Consider the following 18848-nt stretch of genomic DNA (forward strand, 5'->3'; position numbering starts at 1 on the left):
TCACCAGGGCCCTGTACAAATGCAAAAGGACATCCTTGCTCTTGTATTCAATTCTCCTTGTAACAAAGGCCAACATTCCATTTGCCCTCTTCACTGCCTGTTGCACTTGCTCATTCACCTTCATTGACTGGTGAACTAGGACTCCTAGGTCTCTTTGCATTTCTCCCTTACCTAACTCTACTCCGTTCAGACAATACTCTGCCCTCTTGTTCCTGCTTCCAAAGTGGATAACTTCACATTTATTCACATTGAATGACATCTGCCAAGTATCTGCCCACTCACCCAGCCTATCCAAGTCTCCCTGTATTCTCCTAACGTCCTCTTCGCATGTCACACTGCCACCCAGTTTAGTATCGTCAGCAAACTTGCTGATATAGTTTTCAATGCCCTCATCTAAATCATTGACATAAATCGTAAAGAGCTGTGGTCCCAATACAGAGCCCTGTGGTACCCCACTAGTCACCTCCAGCCAGTCCAAGAAACACCCATTCACTGCTACCCTTTGCTTTCTATCTGCCAACCAGTTTTCTATCCATGTTGAAACCCTGCCCCCAATGCCATGAGCTCTGATTTTACTCACCAATCTCCTATGTGGCACCTTATCGAATGCCTTCTGATAATCTAGGTATACAACATCCACTGGCTTACCCTCGTCTAACATCCTTGTTACACCCTCAAAAAACTCCAACAGATTAGTCAAGCATGATTTGCCCTTGGTAAATCCATGCTGGCTCGGCCTAATCCTATTTCTGCCATCTAGATGTGCCACTATTTCGTCCTTAATAATGGACTCAAGCATCTTCCCCACGACTGACGTTAGGCTAACAGGGCGATAATTCTCCGTTTTCTCCTTCCCTCCCTTCTTGAAAAGTGGGATAACATTAGCCACTCTCCAACCTTCAGGAACTGATCCTGAATCTAAGGAACATTGGAAAATGATTACCAAAGCATCCGCAATTTCCTGAGCCACCTCTTTTAGAACCCTCGGATGCAGACCATCTGGACCTGGGGATTTATTAGCCTTCAGTCCTACCAGTCTACTCATCACAGTTTCTTTCCTAATGTCAATCTGTCTCAATTCCTCTGATATCTTATGACCCTGGCCCATCCATACATCTGGGAGATTGCTTGTGTCCTCCCTGGTGAAGACAGATCTAAAGTACGCATTAAATTCTGTTGCCATTTCCCTGTTTCCCATAACAATTTCTCCCAATTCATTCTTCAAGGGGCCAACATTGTTCTTAACTATCTTCTTTCTCTTCACATAGCTAAAAAAGCTTTTGCTATCCCCTTTTATATTCCTGGCTAGACTGAGCTCATACCTGATTTTTTCTCTCCGTATTGCTTTTTTAGTTAAGATCTGCTGCTCCTTAAAACTTTCCCAATCATCTGTATTCCCACTCATCTTAGCCCTGTCATACTTCTTTTTCTTTAATGCTATACAATCTCTGACTTCCTTTGTCAACCACTGTGGCCCCTTCCCCCTCTTTGAATCCTTCCTTCTCATTGGAATGAACTGCTTTTCATCTTTTGTATTATGCCCAAGAATATCTGCCACTGCTGATCCACTGTCTTTCCTGCCAGGGCATCCGCCCACTTAACTTTGGCCAGCTCTTCCCTCATGGCTCCGTAGTCTCCTTTATTTAATTGCAACACTGACACCTCTGATCTGCCCTTATCCCTCTCAAATTGTAGATAAAAACTTATCATGTTATGATCACTACCTCCTAATGGCTCCTTTACTTCAAGATCACTTATCAATTCCTGTTCATTACACATCACCAAGTCCAAAATAGCCTCGTTCCTGGTTGGCTCAAGCACAAGCTGTTCCAAAAATACATCCCTTAGACACTCCACAAACTCCCTATCCTGGGGTCCAGCACCTACCTGATTCTCCCAGTTCACCTGCATGTTGAAATCTCCCATAACGACTACATTACCTTTAGCACATGCCAATGTTAACTCCCTAATCAAATTGTACCCAATATCCACACTACTGTTTGGGGGCCTGTACACAACACCCATTAGGGTCTTTTTACCCTTGCTGTTCCTCAGCTCAATCCACTGTTCCCCTGTTCCCAAGTCACCTCTTGCTAAGGACTGAATCTCATTCCTTACCAACAGGGCCACCCCACCCCCTCTTCCCATATTTCTGTCTCTACGATAGCACGTATACCCTGGTACACTCAATTCCCAGGCCTGATCCCCTTGCAGCCATGTCTCCGTTATCCCAACAATATCGTAGTTCCCCATTTTCATCTGAGCTTCAAGCTCATCTGCCTTATTTCTGACACTACATGCATTCAAGTATAGAATTCTTAGCCCATTCCTCCTCTCTTTGCTTAAAAGACTGTCTACTGTACCTAACCCAGCTCCTTGAACTTCCATCGGGCTAATTGCACCCTGAATTTTGATGACCTTCTCAAGATTACCCAAACCTTCTACACATTTAATCCCATGCTCCTTCTGACCAACCCTCTGGATCTGGATCCCTGTCCCCTGCACATCTAGTTTAAACCCCCCCGAGCAGCACTGGCAAACACTCCTGCAAGAATGTTAGTACCCCTCCGGTTCAGATGTAGACCATCCCTTCGAAACAGATCCCAATGTCCCTGGAACAAAGACCAATTATCCAAAAACCTGAACCCTTCCTTCCTCTCAGCCTCGTATTAATGTGCATAATCATTCTATTCTTCGCCTCACTCGCACGTGGCACAGGTAGCAATCCCAAGATTGTCACCCTGGAGGTCCTGCCTTTCAGCTTCACTCCTAACTCCCTGAACTCTCTAAGCAGGACCCCCTCACTCACCTTACCTACATCGTTGGTCCCTACATGGACCACTACATCTGGGTTCATGCCCTCGTTCTCAAGAATAGCCTGCACCCGATCTGAGATGTCCCGGACCCTGGCACCAGGGAGGCAACATACCATCCGAGACTCCCGATCTGCCCCACAAAATCTCCTATCTGCCCCCCTAACTATAGAATCCCCTAAAACTATCGCTCTCTTCTCTTCCCTCCTCCCCTTTCTAGTTGAGGGTTCAACCTCTGTGCCAGAGGCAGGACCACTGCAACTCATTCCTGGTAGGTCATCCCCATCAACAGTATCCAGTACAGTATACTTATTGTTAATGGGAATGGCCGCAGGGGTGCTCTGCTCTCTCTGCCTGCTCCCCCTGCCTCTCTGGACCGTCACCCATCTGCCTAAATCTTGGTTCTTTGGTGTGACTACCCCCTGATAACTCCTATCTATCTCTGCCTCTGCCTCACGAATGATCCGTAGTTCATCCAGCTCCTGCTCCAACTCCCTAACTCGGGCTGATAGGAGCTGCAGCTGGACGCACCTCTTGCAGGTGTGGTCATCAGGGACAACTGTGTTGACCCTGACTTCCCACATACTGCATACGGAGCAGACCACTGCTCTGACTGTCTCCCCCATACCTGAACTGAATTAATAGAATGTCTAAAAAGCACCTAGCGACCTTACCTTCTTCCCCTCAGCGAGCAATCACACAGCCTTACCGAAGTCCCCTTACGCCGAAGCCCCCTTAGCCAAAGCCCAGGACTCTGCTTCCACGGACTCCGCTGCCCGCTCTGACAAGAAGTCCTGCCTTTTAAAGTGCGCGCTCGACGCTGACATCACTCGCACCTGCACAGTTCCCCCTCCTCCACAGGTATTGACCAGGTAGGCTTAAATCCTACGTACACGGTCGAATTCTCTGAGCTCCCAGCTGAATCACAAGCTGTAACTTGCTCCCAATTCAAATGACCACTCTGACAAGAAGTCCTGCCTTTTAAAGTGCGCGCTCAACGCTGACATCACTCGCGCCTGCGCAGTTCCCCCTCCTCCACAGGTATTGACCAGGTAGGCTTAAATCCTACGTACACGGTCGAATTCTCTGAGCTCCCAGCTGAATCACAAGCTGTAACTTGCTCCCGATTCCCGATATTGGAGGGTGGCTAATGTAACCCCACTTTTTAAAAAGGGAGAGAAAAACTGGGGAATTATAGACCAGTTAGTCTGACATCAATGGTGGGGAAAATGCTAGGGTTGGTTATCAAAGATGTGATAACAGCACATTTGGAAAGAGGTGAAATCATCAGACAAAGTCAGCATGGATTTGTGAAAGGAAAATCATGTCTGACTAATCTTATAGTTTTTTTTTGAAGATGTAACTAGTAGAGTGGATAGGGGAGAGCCAGTGGATGTAGTATATTTGAATTTTCAAAAGGCTTTTGACAAGGTCCCACTCAGGAGATTAGTGTGCAAACTTAAAGCACACGGTATTGGGTGTATGGTATTGATGTGGATAGAGAATTGGTTGGCAGACAGGAAGCAAAGAGTGGGAGTAAATTGGACCTTTTCGGAATGGCAGGCAGTGATTAGTGGGGTACCGCAAGGCTCAGTGCTGGGACCCCAGTTGTTTACAATACATTAATGATTTAGACGAGGGAATTAAATGCAGCATCTCCAAGTTTGCGGATGACACGAAGCTGGGCGGCAGTGTTAGCTGTGAGGACGATGCTAAGAGGATGCAGGGTGACTTGGATAGGTTAGGTGAGTGGGCAAATTCATGGCAGATGCAACTTAATGTGGATAAATGTGAGGTTATCCACTTTGGTTGCAAGAACAGGAAAACAGATTATTACCTGAATGGTGGCCGATTAGGAAAAGGGCAGGTGCAACGAGACCTTGGTGTCATTGTACACCAGTCATTGAAGGTGGGCATGCAGGTACAGCAGGCGGTGAAAAAGGCAAATGGTATGTTGGCATTCAGAGCAAAAGGATTTGAGTACATGAGCAGGGAGGTTCTACTGCAGTTGTACAAGGCCTTGGTGAGACCGCACCTAGAGTATTGCGTGCAGTTTTGGTCCCCTAATCTGAGGAAAGACATTCTTGCCATAGAGGGAGTTCAAAGATGATTCACCAGATTGATTCCTGGGATGGCAGGACTTTCATATGAAGAAAGACTGGATCAACTAGGCTTATAACTCACTAGAATTTAGAGGGGGGGATCTTATTGAAACGTATAAAGTTCTAAAGGGATTGGACAGGCTGGATGCAGGAAGATTGTATCCGATGTTGGGGAAGTCCAGAATGAGGGGTCACAGTTAAAGGATAAAGGGGAAGCCTTTTAGGACCGAGAGGAGGAAAAACGTCTTCACACAGAGAGCGGTGAATCTGTGGAATTCTCTGCCACAGGAAACAGTTGAGGCCGGTTCATTGGCTATATTTAAGAGGAAAGATCTGGCCCTTGTGGCTAAAGGGATCAGGGGGAATGGAGAGAAAGCAGGTACAGGGTTCTGAGTTGGATGATCAGCCATGATCATACTGAATGGCGCTGCAGGCTCGAAGGGCTGAATGGCCTACTCCTGCACCCATTTTCTATGTTTCTATAAATGACATGCACTGCCTCTCCTTTGTCTGCTCTGTTTGTTACTTCCTCAAAGAACTCTTAACAGATTTGTCAGGCAAGATTTCCTTTACATAAACCATACTGACTTACTTGGTTGAGACTTGCCACTCCAGAGACATTACTGCAGAACAAAATGCATTGCCATTTGATTCACCTCATGTTGCATGAATAGAAGGGCTGAGCAAACTGGATGCAGCAACATGCCTAACAACATGTGTTCAGAACTAACCATACCTCCAGACAAGCTTCAAGACTGACATTTAGCAAACAATGTAACAGCCTAAACAGATCCTACCCGAGGCCAAATCCATTGCAGCTAGTTAACAGTCTACTCACAATCAACCAAACAACAGAGGTAATTGACAATGATATAAAATAGAATTCAAGTACCATAAAACATAAAAGCAGAATTTGGCCATTGAGTTTCCTCAACCAATCAATCATGGCTGATTTATTTTCCCCCTCAATCCCATTAGTCTCCTTTCTTCCCATAACCTTTGATGCCCTTACCAATTTAAGTACCTATCAACCTTCGCTTTAAAACGACCCAATGACTTGGCTTCCATAGCCATCTTGGGCAACGTATTCCAAATTCACCACACACAATCAAATTCCTCATTTCTTCTAAAGGGACACTCATCTATTATTCTGAAGCTGTGCCCTCTAGTCCTAGAGTCTCCCAGTTTGAAACATCCATTGCATGTCCATTCTATCTAGCCTTTTCATCAATATCTGGTAGGGTTCAATTAGATTCTCCCATCATTCTTCTTAACTTCAGCAAGTAATGTCCAGAGAAACACTCCTCATACATTAACCCTTTCATTCTCATAAAACCTCCTCTGAAATCCCTTCAATCCCAGCATATCCTTTCTTCGATATGAGCCTTAAAACTCATAATACTCCAAATGCGGTCTGACTTATAAAGCCTTGACTTTATATTCTAGTCCTCTCAAAATAAATGCTAACATTGCATTTGCTTTCTTTACTACCAACTCAACCTGCAAGCTTACTTTTAGGGAATCCTGCAAAGACTTCCTAGTCTCTTTGCACTTCCAGTTTCTGAATTCACTCTATTTAGGAAATTATCTACGCCTTTATACTTCTACTAAAGTGCATGACCATACACTTCCCTACACTGGATTTTATCTGCTACTTATTTGCCCATTCTCCTAATCTGTCCAAATCCTTATGCAAACTTCCTGGTTCCTCAATACCACCTGTCTTTCCATCTATCTTTACATCATTAGCAAGCTTGGCTACAAAGTCACCAATTCCGTCACCTAGGCCATTAATATATGACGAATAATAGAAAACTCAACACCAACCCCTACAGAATTATCACTAGTCACCAACAGCCAATCAGAAAAGGACCACTTTTATTCCCACTCTTTGCCTACTGTATGTTAGCCAATCTTCTACCCATGCCAATATCTTTCCTGTAATACAACCTCTTATCTTGGTCCACAACTTCACACACAGCACCTGGTCAAAGGCCCACCTATGCGCACCCCTTGAGACAGATTTGTTGCAGGAAGACATTATCCATCATTAGAAATCCCCACCACTCAGGTCATGCTCTCTTCTCACTGCTGCCATCAGGAAGGTGGTACAGCAGCCCCAGGATTGACCCCACCAGGTTCAGGAACAGTTATAACCCCTCAACCATCAGGCTCTTGAAATAAAGGGGATCGCTTCACTTGACCAATCATTTAAATGTTCCCACAACCTATAAACTCATTTTCAAGGACTCATTCTCATGTTCTCAATATTTATTAATTATCATTTCTATCTTTTCATATTTCCAGTTTGTTGTCTTTAGCACATCGATTTTATGCCCAGTTGGTGCAGTCTTTTCATCGATTCTATTATGGTTATTGGATTTATTGAGTACGCCTGCAAGAAAACAAGTCTCCGGACTATATATGGTGACGTATGTACTTTGATAATAAACTTATTTTGAAACTTTAAACATCCAAACAAGCAGCATCTGACCCTCTTTTGTCTAAACTGCCTGTTATGTACTCAAAGAATTCCAACAGATCTGTCAGGCAAGATTTCCTCTTTAGAAAAAACAAGCTTCACTCCCAGATAAGCACAGCACTTTTTACGCACACTTTGAGAGAGAGATTAAAACTACACCTGTGCAAATCCATGCACCATCTAATGAGGCTATGATCTAGGTCTCAGAGGCTAATGTCAGAACATCTTTCAAAAGGGTGAACCTTTGCAAGGTGTTAGCGCCTGACTGTGTAACTGGTAGGGCACCAAAAACTTGTGCTAATCAACTGACAGATGTTCAAGGATATTTTCAAGCTCTCACTGTGGCAATCAGAGGTTCCCATCTCCTTCAAAAGTACAACAATCTTATTAATGCCCAAGAACAGGGTGAGCCTCCTTGTGACCATCACCCAGTTGTACTCACATCTGTGAAGTGTTCTGAGTAGTTAATCACAGCCAGGATCAACTCCTGCCTTAGCAAGGATCTGGACCCGCTGCAATTTGCCAATCTCCACAATAAGTCTACAGTGGATGCAGTCTCACTGGCTCTACACTCCACAGTGAACCACCCAGACAAGAGCAATACTCAAATTTAGCTGCTGTTTGATGTCAGCTCAACATTCAACATACTTTCATTACTAATCAGCAAGCCTGAAAACCAGCAGTTTGGCCTGCAACTGGATCCCACTTCCTCACCAACAGACCACAGGCAGTGCAGATGAGAACATCTCCTCACTGACAATCAAGACTGGATCATCTCAAGAATGCATGCATAGCCCATTGCTCTGCTCTCTCTACACCCATGATTGTTTGGCTAGGCACAGCTCAAAAGCCATCTATAAGTTTGCCGACGACACAATTATTGTTAGCAGAATCTCAAATCATGAGGATGCGTACAGGAGCACACATTAGTTCAACTGGTTGACTGATGTTGCAATAACAACCTTGCAATCAATACCAGTAACATGAAGGAACTGATTATGAACTTCAGGAAGGGGTAGTCGAAAGAATACACCCCAGTCCTCATCAAGGGATCAGCAGTGAAAAGGGTAAGCAGTCTCATACTCATGCGTCAACATCTCCGAAGATATCTAGCCTGAACACAGCACATTAGTGTTTTTGCAAAGAAGGTATGACAATGGACATCTTTCTTTAGAAGTTTGAGGAGACTTGATATGTCACCAAAGACTCGCCCTAATTTCTACAGGTTATTGTGGAGAGCATTTTAACTGTCTTCATCACCTCTGGTCTGGAGGGTCACTGCACAGGATCAGAAAAAGCAGAGAAAGTTGTAAAACAATGTCAGCTCCAACATGGCACTAGACTCACCAGCATCCAGGACAATTTCAAAAGGTGATGCCTCAAAAAGGTGGCATGCATCATTAAGAACCACCATCACCCTTTACATGCCCTCTTATTGCTATCATCGAGGTGGTGGTACAGGAGCTCAAAGACACATACTTAATGTTTCAGGAACAGCTTCTTCCTTTCCATGATCAGATTCCTGAATGGACAATGAACCCATATACACTACCTCACTTTTTTTTCTCTTTTGAGCTCTTTTTGCACTACTTATTTAATTTCATTTTTATATTTACAGTGGATTCTGGTTCATTGGGCCAGCCGCTTATTTGGGATAACTCTTCTAGAACAAAAATTAATCCAGAAAATAGCCAGGATCCCTTTCATTTAATTGGCACACTGTGCTGCTTAACTAGTACAGGAGACTGTTGCCTAACAGTCACTTGCAATTGGGTGGCCACTGAACACTTCGCCATGCCTAAACAGTTTTTAAATAACATTAGTTGGTTCTGTTGGTGTTCAAACAGCAGTGGTTTTTGTTACTGATAATTGTCAAGAAATACGCAGGAAGACAATTTGGAACTGTTTTGCTCACTGCAGTTTCAAGCATTCAGGCTTGGAGATGCCAGAAATGAAAATTAAATGATTTCACTACTTCAACAAGTTAGGAACTATGAACTTTTAAAGTATCAATCATCTTGAATGTTACCATGAAAAAGATTTGGAGGATACAATTATTAAAAGAATTGTATGAAGACAATCCATTATCTGTATTGAATGTCAGAACTGATTTTGTTCATTTACAGTCAAAAGAATAATAATTTCCTCCCTCAATAAATTATCAGCAACTAATGTGCCCTCCTATATAATGCATTCCTAGTTAACTAAAAATTTACTGCACTTTTTCTTTAACCATTGCTAATTATAGATTTATATGCCATTTCATCTGCACTATCACAAGCTATTTTGGCTTTGTCACACAACGAGTTTAACTTGTATGAAATAACTGGAACTAGGCAAAACCACTGCAACTTTCTCAACCCATGAAAATAACTAGAACATAAACAGAATATGTCATTCAGTGTCCCATGTTTGCTCTGCCATTAGCCAAGACCATGGCTAATTCTACATCTCACACTAACTATAGAACCATAGAACACTACAGCACAGGCCCTTCAGCCCTCCATGTTGTGCTGACCCATCCTTAAAAGTACTAAACCCACACTACCCCATAATCCTCCATTTTTCTTTCATGCATGTGCCTGTCCAAGAGGCTCTTAAATACCCCTGTTTTAGCCTCTACCACCATCCCTGTCAAGTCATTCCAGGCACTCACAACCCTCTGTGTAAAAAACTTACCCCGATGTCTCCCCTAAACTTCCCTCCCTTAATTTTGTACATATGCCCTCTGGTGTTTGCTATTGGTGCCCTGGGAAACAGGTACTAACTATCCACCCTATCTATGCCTCTCATAATCTTCTAGACCTCTATCAAGTCCCCTCTCATTCTTCTATGCTCCAAAGAGAAAAGTCCCAACTCTGCTAACCTTGCTTCATATGACTTGTTCTCCAATCCAGGCAACATCTTCGTAAATCTCCTCTGCACCCTCTCCAAAGCTTCCACATCCTTCCTATATTGAGGTGACCAGAATTGAACACATTCTCCTACACTAAACCCATATTACACAACTACCTTGCCAATAGCAAATGTATTTGATCGCCATCTTGAATATGGTTAGCCTCCAATCTTTTTGCAGTGAATCCTGAAGGTATTTCTTCTCAAAAAGGAGTGCTACAGTAACATAGCAGCTCAATGTCATTACAGCACAGGGCACCGGAATTCAGCAAATAAATTCCTGCTCCATCTGTAAGAGGAATGCACATCCTTCCCGTGAATGCATGGGTTTCCTCCAGTTACTCCCCTTTCCTCCCACATTCCGGTGCACCGGATAGTAATGTCCTGTGACTAGGATAGAGTTAAATAGGTGGGTGGCTGAGCAGTGTGACTCATTGGTTGGAAGGGCCTGTTCTGCATTTTATCTCTAAATATTTTTCTTTTAAGATCCTCACATTTGCATGGCATATCCTCACTTGAGACTGTGACCCTGATTACAGATCTCACAGGCAGGGGAAAACACCATTCCTCATCGGGATGGAGATCAGTAAAATTGATGACATCAAGGTAGTCAAGTGCTATCGGCTTAACGTAGGATTAATCATGAACTTGGTTAATGGCAGACCAGGTATGAGACACTGAATAACATTCTGTTTATGTTCTCAAACACAAGGAAATCTACTGAATAACATTCTGTTTATGTTCTCAAACACAAGGAAATCTACAGATGTTGGAAATTCAAGCAACACACACAAAATGCTGGTGGAACGCAGCAGGCCAGGCAGCATCTATAGGAAGAAGCACAGTCGACGTCTCAGCCCGAAACATCTTCCTATAGATGCTCCTGGCCTGCTGCATTCCACCAGCATTTTGTGTGTGTTGCTGTTTATGTTCTCGTTATTTTCATGGGTTGAGAAATGTTGTGGCTTTGCCTAGTTATAGTGATCTCATACAAGTTAAACTATAGTGGTAGTCCTTCGGATTCTAAGAAGACACGCTGTTGTGCAGTTCATCTGTGAGCATGAATTGGCTCTGCAGTCCCAGTCTGGAAGCACAGAGTCTAGCACAATGGGGGCACTGGAAGTCCATTGTTGTAATAATTGCGACTGTTGTCCTGTGACGCCACTCACAATTTTCCATCAGTTTTTGGCAGCGCCTGTCTTCAAAACTGGCTTCATAGCACAGGGCTCGCCAGTGGGTTCTGTCAGCAGCCGCAGCTTCTAGCTCCCTTGGCTGGATGTCACAGTAGTGCAGGTTTTCCTTCACAGCGTCTTTGTAGCGCTTGCGTGGATGACCTGGAGGTCTCTTTCCAATCTCCAGTTCGCCATAGAGCAGCTGGTGAGGCATACGGTGGTCACCATTCTGATGACGTGTCCCACCCACTGCATCTGGGCTCTGATGATCAGGGACTCAATGCTGGTGGACTCCACGAGAAGAGTCCAGTTCTCACATCCATACAGGAGAGAAGGGTGACCACAGCTCTGTGGAGATGCGGACGTTGTGTTGATTGAGCACTCTGGTATGCAGCCTCCCCAGAGCCTGGCTGGCCTTGCTGATCCTGCAGTCAATTTCTTTATCCAAAGACCCATCACTCGAGATGATGTTTCCCAAGCATTTGAAGCTGGTTACATTTGTCAGCTGGGTGTCGTCAAGTGATTTTTGGTTCTATGGGGTTGGTGCTTGGCATGGGCTGGTGAAGTACTTCAGTCTTGTTCAGGCTCATTGTCAGGCCAAAGGGCATAACAGTGTCTGAGAATTTGTTCAGCATCAACTGTAGATCACTGTCTTTGTGCGCCAGGAGCGCAGTCATCAGCAAAAAGGGTTTTTGAATGACTGTATGGAGGCACTTTGTATGCATGTTCAAGCGGCAAAGGTCAAAGACAAAGCCAAAATTGCATGGTGTTAGTGCGCAAATGAAATAGCATATGATCTATAATTAGCAATGTTTAAAAGAAACATTTTGAAAACTTTTAGTTAACTGGGAATGCATAATGTAAATTGAGGTAACACAAGGATGAAGTGGAGTGAATTCTGTTAACCCCTGTAAAAATTTTAGATTTTGGCTAGATCATTTTTCATTTCACTTAATTCTACAAGAGAGACTGCTTAATCCCAATATGAAGAATTAAACTCATGAAACTTTGCTACATTACCTCTAATGCACACCCTTCCTCCGGACACAAACAACACCTATACACAATATTCCAAATTCAACCTCATTAGGGGCTTCACATAATGGGACAAGCAATCCCCACTTTTGTTCTCAAATTGTCTTGAAAACAGATTAGCATGCAATTTGCCTTCCTAACTGTATGCTGAAGATACACATTAATTTTCAGTGATGCACAAGAACATCCAGGTCTACCATCAATCTTTCACCACTTACCCAATTTACAATTTTGACTTCCAAAAAGTGGATGAGCTCACACATTATATTCTATCTGCAAAGTCCTTAACCATTCACTTAACTTGCCCGTATATCCCCAAGTTTATCTGCATCCTCTTTGCAACCCATCATGCCACCTAGCAAACACAGATCTATTATACTTGAGAAAATCTGCAGATGCTGGATATCCAAAGCAACACACTCAAAATGCTGTAAGAACTCAGCAGTCAGGCAGCATCTATGGAAAAGAGTAAACAGCTGACATTTTGGGTCAAGACCCTTCATCAGGACTTCCTCCTACCTCACCTTCCCTGAATACCCCAAACCTCCTCTCTCCTCAGACACTATCAACCCTCTTCCCCACCCCCATCTTACCCCAGCTCTCATCCATGCCAGGTCTTCACAGTTCCCTCAGGCTTTCTCCTTTCTGAAGCAGAACATTCCATCCTCAGTAAAGGCTTCGCCTTTGCCCCTGTGCCCACACTTAACTGAGTTTAGTCTTGATGAAGTCTTTGCCCAAACATCAACTGTTTACTCTTTTGTATAGATGCTACCTGGCCTATTGAATTCCTCCAGCATTTTGAGTATATTATACTTAATCCCAAGAGCCAAATCAATGATAAACTGCTTTAACAGAGGCCTATATCCATTAATGAAATCACTAGTGTACCACAAACCTTCCTGCATTGCTCACACTCGATCACACACAAATTTGCTAGATTAGAAAGTAAATCAGAATTTAAAATGCGCATCTGCTACTCTAATTTACTTCTTTGCAATTTACAAAATACAACAAAATTGCAAACCATGCTTGCTATTAAGTTATTTTATTAGGAGCTCTGCTGTGCTATCCCATCACTAGAGTCAGAATGGAAACAGGCCCTTCAGCCCAACTAGTCCATTCTGACCAAGATGCCTCAAGCTAATCCCATTTGCCAGTGTTTGGCCCATAACCTTCTAAACCTTTCCAATCCACGTATATGTGCAACTGTCTTTGAAAAGTTGTTATAATATGCATCTGAACTACTACCGTCTGACAGCTTATTCCATATGCTTAGTCCTTTGTTTAATAGAGTTGCCCCTCAAGTTCCTCTTCAATCTTTGTCCTATCATCTTAAACCTATGCCCTCTAGTTCTTTCGATTTCCAATTCTGAAAAAAAGACTGAGTGTCTATGCCTTTCCTAATCTACAAATTTGCCTCTCAGTCTCTTACATTCTTAAAACAAAAAGTTCTTACTCAAAATTGTATACCAGTTCCTTAAGTCCTGGCAACATCCTTCTATATCTTTTCTGGACACTTTCCAGTTGAACAACATCTCTTGAATAGCTGGGTACAACTGCAACATAACCTCCCAACTTTTATACTCAACGCCCTTAATTATAGAAGGCCAACATCCCTCTTCACCACCTTGTCTACCTGTGATTCCACTTTCAGGAAACATGTACTTATACGCCAGGTCCTTCTGTTCTGCAACACATTATTCACTGTGAAAATCCTTCCTGGATTTGGCTTTCCAAAAATGCAACACCTCGCACTTACCCTCACAATTCCTCAGTCCACTTCATCATCTGATCAAGATCCCTCTAAATTTTGATAACTTTCTTCAACATCCATTGCATCACCTAATTTAGTGTCATTTGCTAACTAACCACACCCTTATCCAAATCATCGAAATAGATGACAAACAACACTTTCTCCTAATGTCTCTCATGGACATCCAACCAAAGAAATGACCTTCTACCACTATCTTCTGCTTGATTCCATGCAATCTAACCCACCATGTGGAACCTTAAAGACCTCACTCAAATCATGTAAACCACATCTACCACCCTGCCCTCATCAACCTTCTTGGTCACCTATCAATTAATTCAATGAAGTTGTTAACACATCATTTACTGAGCACACAACAATTACTGACTTCCATTAATCAACCCCTTTTACTAGATGTAGATACATCTTATCCCTCAGGATCCTCTCCAGTAAATTCCTTCCCATAGATGTTAAGACTTACTGACTTAAAAGATCCCAGGTTTTAATTTGCCACCCTTAAGTTTAACTTCTAGACCATTGGCACTTCAGCCATGGTTAATGATGATGCAAGTAATCTCAGCTGGCTTCTGCAAATTTCTTCCCTAGCCTCACACTTACACAAGTTGAAAATATTTATATTCTGCAAAATATTCAGTTGGCTCAAATTTTGTTCCAGCTCCAAAATCAGAGTGTTTTAACATATGCATCGAATCTCATGTCTACAGCTGTTCATCAAGACAAGCAGAATATGCAGACTCCAGTGATGAGGTACGGAGAAGCTGAGCAACCAGCATTTCTAAAACAAACTACAGCAGACATTTAGCCAATTTACAAAGCAGAATTAGCAAAAAAAAAACACCACAGCTGATGTAGAGAAAATACATAGTTGGATCCACGATCTCTATTTAGAAAATACTGTTAACGATATGGAAGAAGGTCTTGTGGTTGACATAGACTAATGCCGAACATTTTGGCATCAACATTAAGTGGTACGTGTGGCAGAATACTGTGCATCAGCCAGATAACACCACCATCATCATGTGCCATGTCGTATGATGTGGGTGATCGTGGCCTTTCCATGACCATGATTGTTCTTGGTGAATTTATCTACAGAAACTGTTTGCCATTGCCTTCTTCTGTACAGTGTCTTTTCAAGATGGGCAACCCCAGCCATAATCAATACTCTTCGGAGATTGAGTGACTGCCTGGCATCAGCGGTTGTATAAGCAGGGCTTGTGATAAGCATCATCTGCCAGCTGCTCATACAACTATCCACCATCTGCTCCCAGTGCTTGGGGGGGGGGTAAGAGTTTTAAGCAGGTGCTACACCTTGCCCTTGCCCTCGGGTGACCTGCAGGCTAGCAGAGGGATGGACCTTTCACCTCCTTTGGTAGAGATGCGTCTCCACCCCACCACCCAAAGATAACCCTATCCCTACTGTAAAGTATGGCGGAGCCAGGAAGCATTATGCTAAGGGGATTTTTTTTCAGAGGCAAGGACTGGAAATCTGGTCAGGATTAATTGGAAGAAGGCTGCTAAACACAGACAGATCCTACTAGTCTCTGCCAGAGAGCTCGAACTGGGGAGGAAGTTCGTCTTTCAGTAGGACAAGCAGAGCAACCATGGAGTGGCTTCAAATTAATAAAATTGATGCCCTTGAGCAGCCCAGTCACAGTCCTGACATTAATCTGATCGAACATCTCTGGCAAGATCTCAAAATTGCTGCCCACTGCCGTTCACCCACTAACCTAGCACAGCTTGAGCAAGTCTGCGAGGAGGAATGGGCAAACCTTTATCCATCCCATTGTGCAATGCTAATCGAGACTCATCCAAAAAGACTACTGGCTATTATAACTGCTAGAAGTTGTTTCTAAGTACTGAGCAAAGGGGGATGAATACTTTTAAACTGTTCACATTTCAGTTTTTGAATTTTTAATTTTTCATGCTTTACAATCTTCCCTGTACTTGAAAAAAAGTATGTGATTCACAAATAAAAATTCTCAGTTCTTAAATGAATCAAAATTCCTAGTTGTAATACTTGTGTGAGCAAGGACTTAGGGTATGCTTTCACAAGGCACTGTTATAAATACATTTGCAGCATTAAGTTACTAATAAAATTATTTAAGGGAGAAAAAAACATGGAAAAGGGAATACAAGCAGGATGAACAGAAAGAATATTAGGGCTAAAAATACAAAGATTCAATTAAGCCAAAACATTTAAGATTGTCAAATGTCAGGAAACCACCAGAAGTTTATCCTTTGAATGCACAGGACATTTTCAGACATCAGCAACACAAGCACAATCACTGCTGATTACTTTAAAGCTGTAATCCAGAATTCATTCAAACCCAAATAACAAAATTTGCCTTTATTTTTGCATTTGTGCATCATAAGCACCTCACTTATCTGAAATGCACAAAACTCTAGTGCAATTAACTAAAATTAACACTATATAATCTGATGCACGTTAAATTAAATTATAATCTCTTAATTCTATGCTCTTCAAAAGTAATGTTTTAAAAATATGGGTCTGTTGGACTCATGCGTGATTCTTATGGAAAAGTAGCTCCAAAGGTATTTCTAGAAAATTTATGATTCCTTTTCCAAAGAGCCAAACCTTTTTAGCTTTATGTTTTAACCCAAGGAGTCTCTAAAGTAGAAAATAATCATGAAAATAGTGTTATAATGTGTAAAATACTGTTCATTTTAAGCATAAATAGTATTACATATTTAAAAAATAAACGAATGCAACAGGGCTTCCAGTTATACCACATTATAAACCTGCTCAGCGTATTTTGCAAGGTTGATATGCCACCCGCTTTATTATACCCTAGAAATGAATCAAACCACCATTTGCACTAGTTACATTTTTAAACTGCATTAACATCTGTGAAGTGGCCTGCCTTCAGTAAGGCATAATCCGAGTATCGCTCAATCCAAAATCAGCTGTTATTCTCCCGTTAAACAGAATTTGACATTCATCTGGTTCTCCAACCACTAGACCCCACACCAATATTCCCGCCCCCATTCTTCCCCTCCCCCAAAACAAAATCATCTCATCGGATTTCAGAGTGGGGGGAAAAAAAAATCATTGACAGTGTCTTCCTGTTTTCTCTGTGATTACATGGTCCACTTTTTGCTGACAGTTTCAAGACTGCACAGATGAAAGACTTATTTGTATTAAAAAAAATTAACAATCAATCGTCAAAGTACGAAATGCCCGCAAGCTGCGGGCGGGACACCGCAAGCGGTGGAGTCCCACATCCGAGTTTGGCACCAGATTTGCCCCCTCTCCAGCAACCTCCCCCGCAGCCCCGCCCAGACTCCATTCCGCAGCCCCCGCCCACCGGAGGGGATCCCAGAACAGTGAACGGCGGACAGCAGTGCCGCTGACCGGTTACCCGAGGGGGGATCGGCCACCCAGACGGCTTCCTTCCCCCCGCAGAGAATCAGCGGCCGGGAAGGGGGGGGGGGGCGTGCTACCGGCGGCTGGACGCTGACGCCATGTCAGACACTGAAAAAACTTCTGCATCCGCAAAGCGCCCGATCCACCGCCGCAAAAACCACCCGACGCCTTCCAAACATCCCCCCTACACTTCTTCACGTTACCTGTCTTTGTTTCAACTTTTTCTCCTTTCTTTTCTATCCTCCCCACCTAACTTTAAAACTCGGCTCCACTGAGGCACTGGCGACGCTCAGACTGGAGGCGGAGCACCGGCCCGTGTATCCTTCCGCGGCCTGGGGGGAGGGGTAGCGGGAGGACCGGGAATAAATGGCCAATCATCATTGGCCCGCCTTGTCAGTGACGGAGGCAAATCCCTGCCTGCCGACCGGCCGACCGACCGGGCAGCAACAAGTTCCGAGCCGCACTCTGCAAGTTCAGTGAAGTCCAGCTTTCTCCTCGTAACCTGCTTAAACACTCCCTCGAGGTTTGAAGGCTGTTTCTTTGTTCGTAAGAAAAAGTTGTCTAAAGGGCTCGACTCACTTCAGCTCCCGCACTCTCTCAAACCCCGGCCGGCTTGCAGTCCCTCCTTCACCGGCCAGAGTGACTTGGGTGTCAATCAGTCGCTGCTCGTGGAATGTCTAGAAGGGTTTCTGACGACATCACAATTAATTGGTAGCATCCACCATTGTACTGCTGAGATTGCCTGGTCACATCAGAATTACCGCATTACTATTTAATAGCAAGGACGACTCCTGATAACGTTGTGTCCGCTTGACCTTCGGCAGTGATTGCTATTTCCTATGCAGCATCCTAGACTAGGATAAAAACAGATTTCCAGAAAGTATGCAGCAGCGTCTTTGGAGTGCGAAATAAAATTAATGATTCAAGTCAATGATTTCCCCCCCCCATTGGACAGCGATAAACGTTTATTCGGTTTCTTACTCCCCGCTTGCTACCGAGCCCGCTGAGAATCTGCAGCCCTTTTCAGATTTCCGTAGTGTTTTCCCTTGTATCATGCGTGAGGAATTTACATTAAATACAAAGATTCTTTAATTGCCAATACATTAAAAGGGTGATTATGCAAGTTGAAAGAAAGTGTTGATAGAAAACCAAAGTTGATTGGTAAAAGTATAGATGCAGAATGTGTACCTATT

At 43.4% G+C, this 18848-nt stretch overlaps 1 protein-coding gene across 1 annotated transcript in view; it reads right to left on the bottom strand.

Moving 5' to 3' along the window:
• Window positions 1–18004, bottom strand: part of smad5 (SMAD family member 5) — a 48962-nt gene extending 30958 nt beyond the window's left edge. The window contains exon 1 of the mRNA XM_059990388.1: window positions 17859–18004. The gene's annotated coding sequence lies outside the window, so the exon portion shown is untranslated. The remainder of the gene's footprint in view (window positions 1–17858) is intronic.
• Window positions 18005–18848: the final 844 nt, after the last annotated feature.

The sequence above is a fragment of the Hypanus sabinus genome, chromosome 15 (genome assembly GCF_030144855.1).
Source record: "Hypanus sabinus isolate sHypSab1 chromosome 15, sHypSab1.hap1, whole genome shotgun sequence".
Classification (NCBI taxonomy): Eukaryota; Metazoa; Chordata; class Chondrichthyes; order Myliobatiformes; family Dasyatidae; genus Hypanus; species Hypanus sabinus.